The sequence below is a fragment of the Lepisosteus oculatus genome, chromosome 14 (genome assembly GCF_040954835.1).
Source record: "Lepisosteus oculatus isolate fLepOcu1 chromosome 14, fLepOcu1.hap2, whole genome shotgun sequence".
Lineage (NCBI taxonomy): Eukaryota > Metazoa > Chordata > Actinopteri > Semionotiformes > Lepisosteidae > Lepisosteus > Lepisosteus oculatus.
This window is the reverse complement of record NC_090709.1, coordinates 31,154,602-31,168,710: the sequence shown is the minus strand read 5'-3', so window position 1 is coordinate 31,168,710 and position 14,109 is coordinate 31,154,602. Positions and strand designations below refer to the sequence as shown.

Sequence of the window (14,109 nt, the reverse complement as noted above, 5' to 3'; positions counted from 1 at the left end):
AATGACAATAGAAGTTTTTTTTTAAAGAAACGAATATCAAAATGTTTCCAAAACGTCCACTTGTGATACTTTAGCTGCTTAGTTACACAATCCGATATTAATATAACTATCAAGTGATGTTAAATCACTACAACATGTATTTTTTTACAATAACAGCAAGTGGTGTTTTTACTACGAATTCTTAGAAAAGGATAAAACGTTATAACTTTTTATGAATTACAGAATATAAGCTTAATAATGTTAGAACAAGCATGTTAAAACCAGAACCCATGTTAGTTACCAAGTTAAAGACTTTGATGCATAAAATATTTATGCATAATTAAAATATTTATGATGAAGGTGGAAGGTTGTGTACTTTTGTCCACAAGAGCAATCTTTCTTTTATAAAATATACCTACTTTTTAATATTTAATGATTGACATTCTGTAATACACAGTTTCAAATTATTAAAAATCTAAAGAGTATGCAATTTAAATTCTTAATTGTAAAAAGACTGTCCCTCAGCAGTGACTGGGATTCGAAACCAGGCATTTTCTGGTGACAGCTCAAACGCTGTATATGAGATGTTAAGCTGTATTTAGTTAGAAGGCAGCTCATCTCTTGTGTGGCCTCTGTAGGCATTAAGAGTTTTAAACAATATAGGCACAGTGAAGTAGATACAGACTCAGTGACCACAGCCTGGCTGTTTAAACTGACTGACACTAATAAAAGTCCTGGACAGAGGTTCAAAGAGACAGAGACACTTCATATTCTCCTTCTGCAGAAACACACAAATCAGGTGCAATTTGAAATATAATTATCAGTTAATAAATAAATATAAATATAATATTTACTTGAGTTATTTTAGGTATAATTGCTACATTAAAATTATGTAATATTTTATTTAATTATAAAATGTATTTATAATATTTGTTTTTAATAAAAACATGTAAAAGAGGGAGCAGTAACTGTAAAACCAGGAATAGTGTAAAGTAAGTTACAGCTGGTTTTCAATATACTGGTTAGATACTGTATAACAGTTATATACTGTTTTTTTATCATTTTCAAAAGTCAGAAGAGTTTTGAGAGAGTTTGTGACTCCTACCAAAACACCTCACTCCAGCGTCATAGTCATGAGGTATGGCCCAGTCTTTCACTTCAGTGTTTCCACAGTCCCTCAGTGCAGACTCTGACCCTCTGCAGGAAATGTATCCCAGCAGAACTGATCCAGACCCTGGTCCAAAGTGAGCTCTTCCTGGAGCTGATAGAGCAGATCCACAGCCCAGCTGTCTGCAGACAACTGCAGCATCATCCAGATCCCAGTTAGCCTGAAAAACTGTCCCCCACTCTCCTTTATACCTAATCTCCACTGTACCCTCACAGGGACTGGCACCATTCACCAGTCTCACATCATCATGGCCTGGGGAGAGAGAAAAGTACTTATTATATTACTACAGAATATTTTGTATATTTATAGATATTCATAATGATATTTATAGATATTCATAATGTACACACATAGTTACATTTTCTTGAACCTATTTGACTGGATTGCTTTTAGAAACAGTGGAGACACAAGCTCCACTAGCTGTCATCTTCAGATCCTGATTGTCTGTAACATACTGGAGAGTCAAGTGGCACAGTGACTGTGTGTCAAATACTGGAGAGTCTAGCAGCACAGTGACTGTGTGTCAAATACTGGAGAGTCTAGCAGAACATTGATTGTGTGTGAGATACTGAGAGTCTCCCAGCGCATTGATTGTGTGTGAGATATTGAGAGTCTTGCAGCGCAGTGACTGTGTGTGAGATACTGGACAGTCTCCCAGCGCAGTGACTGTGTGTGAGATACTGGAGAGTCTAACAGCACAGAGACTGTGTGTGAGATACTGCAGAGTCTAACAGCACAGAGACTGTGTGAGAGATACTGGAGAGTCTCCCAGTACAGTGACTGTGTGAGAGATACTGGAGAGTCTCCCAGTACAGTGACTGTGTGAGAGATACTGCAGAGTCCACCAGCACAGTGTGTGTGTGTGTGTGTGTGTGTGTGTGTGTGTGTGTGTGTGTGTGTGTGTGTGTGTGTGTGTGCTCAGAGGGCTGGGACATGTTTTCTTGGAACTGTGGTCACTACAGTGGTCAGTTGCTGTGGTGTGAGAAAGCTGAATCACTGATAACCAGTCTGTTGCTTTAGTACACGAGAACCCCACATGTAAAAACTGCATAAGAGTGGTCTGACCGCTAGTCTATATCAGGTAAGATATTTAAACATTGGTGAGTCACCTTACTCTGAGTGTTGTACTTTGTAAGTGAGAACACAAAATAAAAAAATTGTAATAGTACAAACTATTCATACCGAAGAAGTGCTTCACAGATGCTCAGTATTCATTCACGTTCAATCTGGAGCATGTCATATTGCTTCCATTATAGATAACTCATTTTTATACTGATCTATTTTTTACATTTATACATTGTTTGCCTTGGAAATATTAATTATGTATTTTTTTTTACCGTAACCTATTAGAATCTTAATATTTAATTAATGACTGAATTATATTCCATACACTGCACATTCAGTAACGTTTCATTTTTTCTGTTTATCTACTGTGTTGTGAAGTCATTCTGATACGTTCTGATAAGTAATTACAAATGCAACCCCTAGAAAAATTGGTAGGATAAGTTTATAAACCCCTTTGTCATAGTTAGTATGTGCTGATTTAACCATTTGCCTTCCAAATTACACAATAAGTTAATTTTTAATAGATGATTGTTGATTGTCGATTGTAAATTGTCCATTGTCAATTGTTACCTGCGTTTTGTCATTGTGATTCAGATGATTTCAAAATAAAATCTGTCCTGCTGTATCTCAAAGCACAGATTCAGTCATCTTCAGGTATTTGGTATGTTGTGGGGGAAAGTCTGTTAAGGAGTTTCATTGGTTAAGTTTGAAGAATAGGTTTGTTGTCTGGGTTTTGGAAAGAGAAGGGGTTTTAAAGGAGATATTTAGGGGCTGGGATGATTTTTACCTTTTGTATTCATTTTGTAAAGAGGGTAAGATGTCAGCTGATGTTGGAGTGAGAAGTGTGATTCTCACCTAAGAGTGGAAAGGATGACAAAGACATCAGACTGAGTAGATCTCTCAAGGAAAGTTTTTGGATTTAGTTTCACTTTTATCTGTTTGCTCAGCCTGCTTTCCTCAGACCTCCTGGCTCCAGTCTGCCTCTACCAGATCAGTGCAGCAGGTATCACAATATGCAGATCCAGCTATTCACAATGTACGAGGGATGCTGCAGTAATTCGCAGTGCATGGTTTGCAAGGTACCGCAGGTTTTTTTAAATAGGATCCAGTAGTTTGTAAAACCGCCAGCTGGAGCAGTGAAAGCTTAACATGGCAAGTGAAGCATTTCGGCTTTCACCAGAAATCTCCTGGTTTCGAATCCTGGTCAATACTAAGGAACAATTGCTTTCCAGTTACAGAATTTATGTATTTAGACTTTTAATAGTTTTAAACTGTGTATTACAGTTTACAACATGAAACTGATTAAAAACTAACTATATTTTTTCTAAAAGCAAGATTGCTCTGTAGGACAGAAATACACATTATCCCCCCTTCTTCAGAAATATTTTATGCATCAAAGTCTTTAGCTTGGTAACTTACAGTGGGTTATGGTTTTAAGCTTGTTCCAACATTATATAATTTATATACTGTATTTAATAAAAATTATAACGTTTTATCCTTTTCTTAGAATATGTAGTAAGAACACCACTTGCTGTTATTGTAAAAAATCAAAGTTGTACTGATTTTATACCACTTGATAGTAATATTAATTGTGTACCTAAGCAGCTAAAATATCACAAGTGGATGTTTTGGAAACATATTAACATTTTTTTAACTTTTATTGTCCTCATAGTGGTAATTGGCAATGGACTGTAATGCTGCACCCAGGCGGCTCACAGCCCAATCAGAGAATTACTTTTGGTCTGTTTCTTACATAGCCGAATACATAAAAATAGTCCACTATTATAGGCTGCTGTTGTCTCCAGTGTGAGCGTGTGAATCTGGATGAATTATTATAAGTGATGGTTTCATGATTAAGGATTTCTTCGTGGAATTCTTTAGGTTAAACAAAGAAGGGAAGAAGGGCTATTTTTACAATTGCCGCTAACCGGAGAACAGCTCGTCCATATATTGAAACCGTATTGAAACCATACCATGACAGTGAAGACAGATGTGTTAAACTAATGAAAAAGAAACTTCAAATAGACCAAATGGCTCCTACCTGAGCAGAGCAGAGACACTTCCTGTCCAGCACTACAGTTGACTGTCTGTGGAGAACTGCAGTTCACCAGATGAGACTCGTTACCAGAGCACTGAATACCTGTCAGACACACAGCACTGTCACTGTCTCACACAGAGAGGAGTTATAGACTTGTACTACAGAGCACTGAATACCTGTCAGACACACAGCACTGTCCCTGTCCCATACAGAGAGGAGTTATAGACTTGTACTACAGAGCACTGAATACCTGTCAGACACAGTGCACTGTCACCTGTCTCATACAGAGAGGAGTTGTATATTAGCACTACAGAGCCACAGCCCAGCTGTCTGCAGACCACAGAGGCCTCTCTGTAGCCCCAGGAGTGCTGGAGGAGTCTCCCCCAGGTGCTGTTGTAGTGAACCTCCACTTGACCATCACAGTGACTCTCTCCTCCTGACAGCCGGACTCCACCGTCTAGAGCTGACAGGGATGAACCTGTAAAAATCATGTTTTGGTCAACTGCACATCATTACCAGAAAGCTGATCCATAGATGTTTTAAATGCTGACCTGCATTCATAACATGAGAGGAATCATCTTGAACAATGACATGTTCACAACTTATTGATTATACTTGTTTTATTGCAGCTTACAAGAACAATACAATCTTCAGGTAAAATTAACTTGATATTTCCCCACTTTCTACATCAGAAAGTATTGTTTTTTAAGATTAACAGTTATACAGCAAAATGTTGTTTGAATATTGTATTTCACTCATTTGTGTGATTATTTATCACATTGAGTGACTACCATCAAGCAAGAATGGTTTTATTGGTGATTTTATAACTTAATGGTGAAAATATTAACAACCTCTGCTATGTACAGTAAGCAGCCATGTACACCTTGTTTTCAATGCACTACTGAATATCTGAATACACTGATACTTCCAGAGGATTTCGTTTCATCATGTCAAGGCTGTAAGATAGGGCTGCTAGGGCAATAGGATCCTATGAAGGACTCAAGACAAGAGAAAGACACTAAGCAGATATGCTAGGCAAAAATGAAAACCAGGAGGCAGGTGAGTAGGTCGGAACACAGAGAGACAAGGAGGAAGCAACAATCCAAATCACAAGGCGAAACTGAAAACGAACAGCAGGCTAGGAGATCGAAAACCGGAGAGAAGCAAGAGGTAAATGCGCACTAGGGAGCTCGAAGAGAATCCGCAATAGTGAGTGGGGAAGTGAGGAAAAAGGAGAACTAAAATAGAGATGGGAGAGAAAGGTGATTGGCGTTTACTTGCGGCGTGAGCTTGTCTTACAGGGTGTGCGCGTGGGAATGCAAGAAGGAAGAGCGGCGCGAGTGGAATGCGTAACAAAGGCTGTGCAAGTTAGAGACTAAAAATAATTGTCTTATATGAATGATTTGGGGAATTTTCTCATCACTCTTTCCAAACTGAATTCATAGAACAAATTGAGTTTAAAGGAGAAACAGATTAATGTAAGTGTAACATTTATAGTGTGTCAAAAGCTTCTCTACAATTTGCGTGTAATGAAAGCATCCACACCTTCTCCATATGTGCAGATCATCACATCATTGGTAGGAGTTAACATCTTTAAAGATGTAAATACACTGAAATACATTAAGAATTGTATTTGTGCATCTCTGTCCTTTGACTGGTAGCGTGTAAAAGAGAAGTCCTTCAGTCAATCATGAAGACAGTGTGCTGCTGTGTGTAAGCAGAGGGGGTGTCACTGTGTTTTAAATGCACAATTCTCACCAGAGCAGATGACTCCTGCTTCCTGTCCATGAGAGCATCCTGCACTCCCCCATGAAGAGACAGCGCAGTGTGAGAGACGACTCTCATTGCCCCGGCACTCAAACACATCAGCCCTTACTGGTCCACTGCCCTGTCCAAACCAGGCCTGTCCTGGTGCTGCTACAGCCTCCCCACAGCCCAGCTGCTGGCAGAGAACACTGGCATCTCTCAGGTCCCAGTACAGGTCACACACTGTCCCCCAGTCCCCAAAGAGGGACTGTAACTCCACTTGGCCAGAGCAGGAGTCCGAGCCATTCACCAGCCTGAACCCTGTGTATCCTGCAGACAGGACAAAGGGAGATAGAGCAGACACACAACTTCACAGCACAACAACCAGCAATAACCCTGAATTGCACCTTCAAGGATATTTACAAACTTGATTTTTAGATACCTCACTAATATGTTACTGTTGATCATGAGGCTATTCTAGTAAAGTGTCATGGTTTGGCATGAATCCACAGTACTGATACACTGAGTTATAGCAACAGTCATCGATGGGAGCTGGTCCTGTTGATTTGTGTGATTCATTTTAATGTGAACATTCTAAACATAGTAGTTCAGGTGGGTAGATGCGTCAGCATGCGTAGGCTGCAAAGGAACAAGTAATAGGTTTATTCCATGCTGAAAAAAAGAAAGAAAACACAATGTTTCGTCCGTGGAGCCTTCTTCAGGTGTGTCACATTCTAAACATGGCTGTGTGGAACTATCCATGATCTCGCACATTGTTAACCGAGTCTTTATAGAGCCTCACAATGACAGTGACTGCTGTATGAGAGTGTCCATGATCTCTAACATTCTGAACTGAGTCTTTGAATCTTTAAAAAGCTTCTGACTTTTGACTTTTGAAAATTAAGCTAAATTTTCACTAATCACTCCATAGTCCTTTCAGGACACTTTATTCCTAGTGAAGTGATATTTCTGTTCTTTTCTCTTCAATGGTCTCACAGAGGTGTGCATAAATCTCCAAGTGGATTTAGTCATTCACTGTTTAAGACCTGAACTCAGGTCACACTCAAGTCTTGTCACTGACCTGTGACCCCGAGCCAGAGGGGAGAGGGCAGAACTGCCCTGGTGTCACAGGGAGGGTGGGAGGGAATGCCAAAGTGAGCTCTGTGTCCTCAAGCACAAAATAAAGGCTCAGCAGCAATTACTCAGGTGCAGAAGTGATGGATTGTTTTGACAAAGCTATATGTATATGTATTTCACAGAAAATGGACCCATAACAATCCATTTATAATCATTAAACAATAGAAAATACATATAATGTCAGAAAAAAAACTGCTAATTTTCTTGAGTAAAATTCTTTCCCCTCCAACCATATTTACTGAAATGGTGCTTCCTTTCCCAGGAGATGTGCACATGCTTTTCACATGTATCACCAGGGTCTGACAGCTCAGGACATGCAGCAAGAAACCACAACAGGGAAAGGACTGACAAACAGGCAGACAGGGGACTCTTTTTCACACAGATATGTACAAATAAAGATCTACATGTAATGTTATGCTTGAGTGTGCGTGTCTGATTTCTTTACAAACACCAGGAACTGATTGAGGGTAAAACATGGTTGTGTTAATGCATGTCTGAAACAGTGTGCACCCTCTCAAGCTAGCCAGCTGACAGGAAAATGAATGTATGGATCTGTGAATAATTTGAGTCAGTTAATGCTGTTTTTTAGGTTTGTGATGTGAAGTGCTGCCCATGGGAGGTGACAGAGATCTGTCTGACACAAACGGAATCAGAACAGATGGATAGTCTGTACCATGTGGGCAGGATTGTTTTCTTTCACATATACAGAGTTAAGTTCCAGAGGTCTGATTTTTAAATATTTTTACTAGTATCAGATAATTAAGTTATTTAATAATTATTTAACAATTTCTTGATATTTTAATTAGGCAGAACTATTAATATAAGTGGAATTGTGAAATAAACGTTATATAGATGAATATAGATGAAACCTGATGTAGCGGCAAGGCTTATTAAAAATACAGGAATTAAGTTTGCTGCTCCCTTGCCAGTCCCTCTGTCTCTCACCTCAGTGGTGCTGGACACAGAGATGCCATCCCACCTGGTTCACATTTAAGGTGTTTTTCTAGCTGATAGAGTTTCCTGATAAGGAACAGCTCCCAAGGCTGAGATTCACCAGCCACCTTAACAAATGGTCATCTCTGGTGCCTTACTGTCTGGGAGATTCCAAGGGAGAGTCTCATCCCAGGTTGTTTACAACCCTAATGTCAGAGAGCATAGTTACTCATCCTCCACCTCAATCAGCCAATCAGGAACTGGTAGGGCAGGGTAACCCCACGTGGGTCTCGAATGCCCACAGAACCTTCAACCAATGAGAGACTGTAGTTTCTCCAGATAAAACAGGCAGCACAACTCCCAGAAAGTGCCCTTCCAGGACATTCTAAGAGTCAGCTCGAACAATCACATGACAGCCAGTGTGTCCGAGAGCCAGGACTTTACCTTGTTAGAGTCGAGAACGGAGGTCACCCGCGCGTAATCAAAGGATCCTCCTGAGGTTAGCCCAGCTGACAGCCTCGTGAACTGCGGCACCCCACCGCGAACGCTCGCCTGATCAACGAGTGAACTACGGTTGGAACTGTCAACAGCTGAATCTCAGTATTCAGGACCAGCGCTACATTGGGACAAACCGGTCTTCTTCCCATCTAAAGAGTGTGACTTGCTTGGACCTGCAGTCACTTTTCATGTGCACAAACTCTTCTAGTTCTGCCAGGTCTAACTAGCCAGCCTTCAGAGAGCCCACTGCCAGAATCGCAGCAGGAATCTCTCCCTCCTCCCACACCTCACACCGGACCAGCACTGGCTGGAACCGGGCCAGAGGACGCAGATTGGATGCAGCAACAGCCTGTCGCTGTTCCCTTGTGTCCACGGGAGATCTGAATCCACACAGATTTGATGAGTATTCAACATTCTGCATTACAGCTCGAGAATTCAATTGTTACAGTACCTCAACCCCAGTTGAAATCAATTTAATTCCTATGAGTGACGTACTTGCTTTTGAGTATCTAGTGTCGAAGTTGTAATCATAGCTCATTAAGGAAACAGTATAAATGAATGGTATACTGAATGTATGTCTCTCTTTGTCTGTAACTCTTCGTGATTGAACAATACCTTTTGTATTATGGTAATACTCACTATAAAATCTGTTATGTTTATAATAACATTTCATGTATTAATAAATGTATTGTCATGTATTAGTATCAGTGTGTGTGCGTTGCTGAGTTATCCCACGAGGTGGGTTTTCTAATAGCCATCAAATAATGATTTTGTGACTTACTGCTACAATTAATAATTGTCCCAGTAAATGCACAAAACCCCTACACTGATAATCTAAAATCTGTAAAGACTTGCGATCCATGCAGTTAAGACATGTTTGTCTGAATCTCTTTTGGCCTGAGGCAGCACAGCCTGTTGTTGTATTAAAAGACACAGGGCTGCTGTCCCTGCTGTATTGACATTGAGTCAGGGGAGGGGCCCTAGAGCAAAGACTGCTGGGAAGGATGGGCTGCAGGTTTGTACCAAAATGAGCAGGTGACTGGTGGGAGCTGAGGATTGTCTCTGTGAAACTACTGTAATTTCAACTCAGAGCTACACTAAAAAATACTCCTCTTTCCAGACCTGTCCTTCCCCCTTCTCGAAATGAGCCCCTTTCAGCACCTGTGAGGGAACCCCACAGTCCAACTGTCTACAGACAACTTCTGCGTCCTGCCAGTCGAAGTCAGAGTCACACACTGACCCCCACGTCTCTCCGTGCTGCACTTCCACTCTTCCAGAGCAGAGACCAATGCCCTCAACCAGTCTGACCCCTCGATGAGCTGGAATATCAGAATAAATAACAGAGATCACTGTCCCTGACCAGTCTGAGCCCTCCATGAGCTGGAATATCAGAACAATAACAGAGATCACTGTCCCTGACCAGTCTGAGCCCTCCATGAGCTGGAATATCCGAATAGAGTAACAGATCACTGTCTTGAGCTTGTCTTGAAACTGTCCACACTGACAAGGACAGAGTCCCTCAGTTAGCTGGTTCTGAAACTGTCCACAATGTCCACAAAGACCTTCGGTTGACCCTGAAAGTGTCCACACTGAACAGGACAGAGCCCCTCAGTCAGCCGGTCCTGAAACTATCTACCTCAACCAGGACCGAGTCTGTCAACCAGCTGGTCTTCAAAGTCTCTGGTGACTCCTCTCCAGAACAACACTATGGCATACACCAAAAATATGATGTCTGTTGTGAGATGTCACCATGGAATTGAGTAGACGATAATTTTTGGAGATTCAAAAGGGTCCTAGCTAAGGAAGGTAACAACTCTGACGTTCCATGCAAATTATATGGGTATAAATTGCAAACTTTATGCAACTTGGGAATATTTAAAAAATGACCAATAGTTTACTCTGAACAACACATGGAACAAGCAAACCATTGTACTAAAGCTGATACTGATAATCTTGTAACTGTCAAGAAATGTCTGGAAGAGAGCAAGACATCTTGAATTAAGTAACCATTTGAAGAAATTAAAAGGCAAGATAGGCAGAAAATACCTCTCATATTAGTGACTATTATTTGTTATTGTTAGTATATGTTATTGTTATAGTTCAGGTGGGTAGCTGCATCAGCATGCGTAGGCTGCAATGGAACAAGTAATAGGTTTATTCCATGCTGAAAAAAAAGAAGAAAGAGAACACAATGTTTCGGCCGTGGAGCCTTCTTCAGGTGTACCTGAAGAAGGTTCCACGGCCGAAACATTGTGTGCTCTTTGTTCTTTTTTTTCAGTATCTTATTGTTATGGTATAATTGCAATTCTTATGTAAATCATATCATACATGAATATTCAGATTTTAGATGACAGATACCTGAACAGATTACTCTAGCACCATTGTCATAGTCATATGTATATTGATCTTCATATTCATTGATGAATTCATTGGAGTTATTATCTGAACTTGATACACAGTCTCTCAATGCAGACTCTGACCCACTGCAGGAGATGTTATTAAGCAGGACTGATCCAGACCCTGGTCCAAAATGAGCTCCACTTGGTGCTGAAACAGCAAATCCACAGCCCAGCTGTCTGCACACCACTGCAGCATCATTGAGATCCCAGTCACCTTGAGCTACTGTCCCCCACTCCCCATCATGATACAACTCCACTGTCCCCTCACAGGGACTGGCACCATTCACCAGCCGCACATCAGACCTGCCTGCAGAGAGAGAGTGACTGATTAATACACACACTGACAGTATCTAATAATTCAGTGTCTGGTGAGAGACACACAGACTGATTAATACACGCAGTGACAGTCTCTAATAACCCAGTGTCCAGACAGAGACACACACACTGATTAATACACACAGTGACAGTCTCTAATAACCCAGTGTCTGTAGAGAGAGACACAGACTGATTAATACACAAACTGACAGTATCTTAATAACCCAGTGTCTATAGAGATAGAGAGACATTGATAGACATTGATAGAATCTAATATGTCAGTTTCCAGAAAGAGACATAGACTGATTAGTACAGACACTGACTCACCAAACTAATGTCATTGAAAGGTTGAATAATATATATGAACACATGGAAATATTGCTTTATTTTTTCTATAATCCAGAAGATGTTGTCATGACAGCAGACATTGACAGTAATGCCTGTAGGACATCAGAAGCCTGGGACTTCCTGTATTCCTGTATTCCTGTATTTCTGGGAGCTGTGGTCACTGCAGTGGTCAGTGGTTATAATGACTTTATGATGCCAAAGGGCTGGGACTTGTGTTATTGGGTATTTGGGATCTATTATTACCACAGTGGACAGTGGCTGTATGATTTCAGACAGTTGGGAGTTTGTTTAAGTGTTTCAGGAAGATGTGGTCTCAAAGGTGGACAGTGGGTTTAATCACTGTATGAATTCACAGGGCTGGGACTTCTGTTTCTTAATGCTGTGGTCAGTACAATGGACAGTGTTTGCAATGACTGACTTCCTGGATCTTGTCACCACAGTGGACAGTGCCTGTAATGACTATGAGTTCAGGGGGCTGAGACTTGTGTTTCTGTTTTTTTTTTAGTAGGCTTTGGTCACTATTGTGACTGATTACTGCATTCTTGGGTTTCTGGGAGCTGTGGTCACTTCAGTGGTAAATGGCTTTAATGGCTTTTTTTACTTCAGAGGGCTGGGACTTGTGATCCTTTATTTTTTCTGTGAGCTGTGGTTACCAAAGTGGACAGTGTCTGTAATGACTGTGTCTTCAGAGGACTTGGATTTATGTGTGTTTTTTTAATAATAATAATTCCTTCACTTATTTTACTTATATTGCACTTTTCTGGCCACTCCACTCAAAGTGCTTTACAGGATTTAGGGACTCCATTCCACCACCAGTGTGTAGCCCCACCTGGATGATGTGATGGCAGCCACAGTGACTGTGTTCCCTTGATATTTGTGCTCTGGTCAATACAGTGTATAGTTGCTGTAATGACTGTGTCCCTGTGTTTTGGACACTGCTCAATATAGCAACTGCTTATGAATCTCTATGTGATTGTCACATATTTAAATCTAAATGTAAATCATATGATATTATGTAATTAAATATTTATTGTGTATACCCATACCTAAGTACTTGCATTTTATTATACATTTCTAATGAACACAGAACAAATAAAATAAAACATTCTTATTTAACCTTCACTATATACAAAAGTAAGCCCCGTCATTAAATGACTAAGACAAAATCTAAACACACATTAAATGATTTAGCTGTGAAATAGCAGTCAAATCCTGTATAAACATAAACCACAACTTCTATTTTTTTTGTTGTTGTTGTAAAGCCACAGTGCCATGTAGCTGTTACATTATTGCTGTTACACCTCAGTTTCTAATTACACCCCAGTGGCTAATAGTACACCAGCAATACTTACAATTTTCACAACTAATATTAAATTACTAATTTTCTAACTTCTACACTGGTAGAGAATGTGACATTTACAGTATAGCATGCCTCTTCAATGTCTGAAAACAAGAGACATAATGGCAGCATTAAAACTGCAGTCTCTCTAGCATAAACACTTTAGTCTCACACTTACTGTATATCAGTATATCTACATCCATCCTTAATAATAATAAAATTAATATTAATATTTTTATTAATACAACAGGCTGTTATAATAATAATATATCAGTGTCTCAATAATACTCCAGTTTTTAGTAACACTCTAATCTCTGTTAATTGACCAGTCTGTAATAATACCATATACATGAGACAGAGCTGAGGAATATAAAACAACAAAACAATAAAAAACAAGGTAAATATTTCAGAATCAACTTGTGTGACAATAAAACAGTAAACAATCCAGGTAAATTATTCCTGAAACACCCTGTACTATATTATTGTAGAGACATTTTTCTTTTTTGCTCGCACTTCTTCTGTTTTCACGTAAACGAAGAATTTCTCACATGTTCCAGCAAATCACTCAAATTGCTGCTGATGTATGAAGAATTTCATTATAATATAACAGCAACAGATTAGGAATTGTAAAAAAGAATTCAAAGATTTTATACACAAAATATTTTCATAAATTATAAATAGAGGGTGAAAATGACCAGCCTCTATTGTAGATGGTTAACATGGTGGCGGAAAATAGTCCAATCCTGACCCAACCTGACACAGATATGTCATATACAGTAGTTTATAAATCTGTATAAACTGCGTATTAATAATCTGTTAATATGTAGTTAACTGACAAGTATACTGGAGATATGAGTCTAGTACATGTAACATCCATGGTGTACATATTATTAATTCTATATTTGAATAAAATTACTGTAGATTATTATTTTATTTCTGAAATTGCAAACCCATTTAAAATAAAATCTCTCCACCAAAGCTCATTTTCAATTTAATCAGTACTTCTACTCCGTTGCTTAAACTATAACCTTTTGATTAATTGTACATTGATGGACATTAAATTATTATTAATATCAGAGCTTTTTTAAATGAAATTAATTGTTTTTTTCTTTGAGTTATAAAACCCAAATAAAATGAATTATAA

General features: G+C 39.4%; 1 long non-coding RNA gene and 1 pseudogene across 1 annotated transcript; one reads left to right on the top strand and one right to left on the bottom strand.

The window, feature by feature from the left end:
* Positions 1 to 14,109, top strand: part of LOC138242338 (zinc finger protein 850-like) — a 1,462,105-nt pseudogene that overhangs the window by 863,487 nt on the left and 584,509 nt on the right.
* LOC102687531 (uncharacterized) lies at positions 1,090 to 6,577 on the bottom strand. The gene is made up of 3 exons (XR_011191546.1): positions 6,009 to 6,577; positions 4,254 to 4,728; positions 1,090 to 1,399 (listed from the first exon to the last, which is right to left on the bottom strand). It is a non-coding gene; the product is annotated as an uncharacterized lncRNA (long non-coding RNA).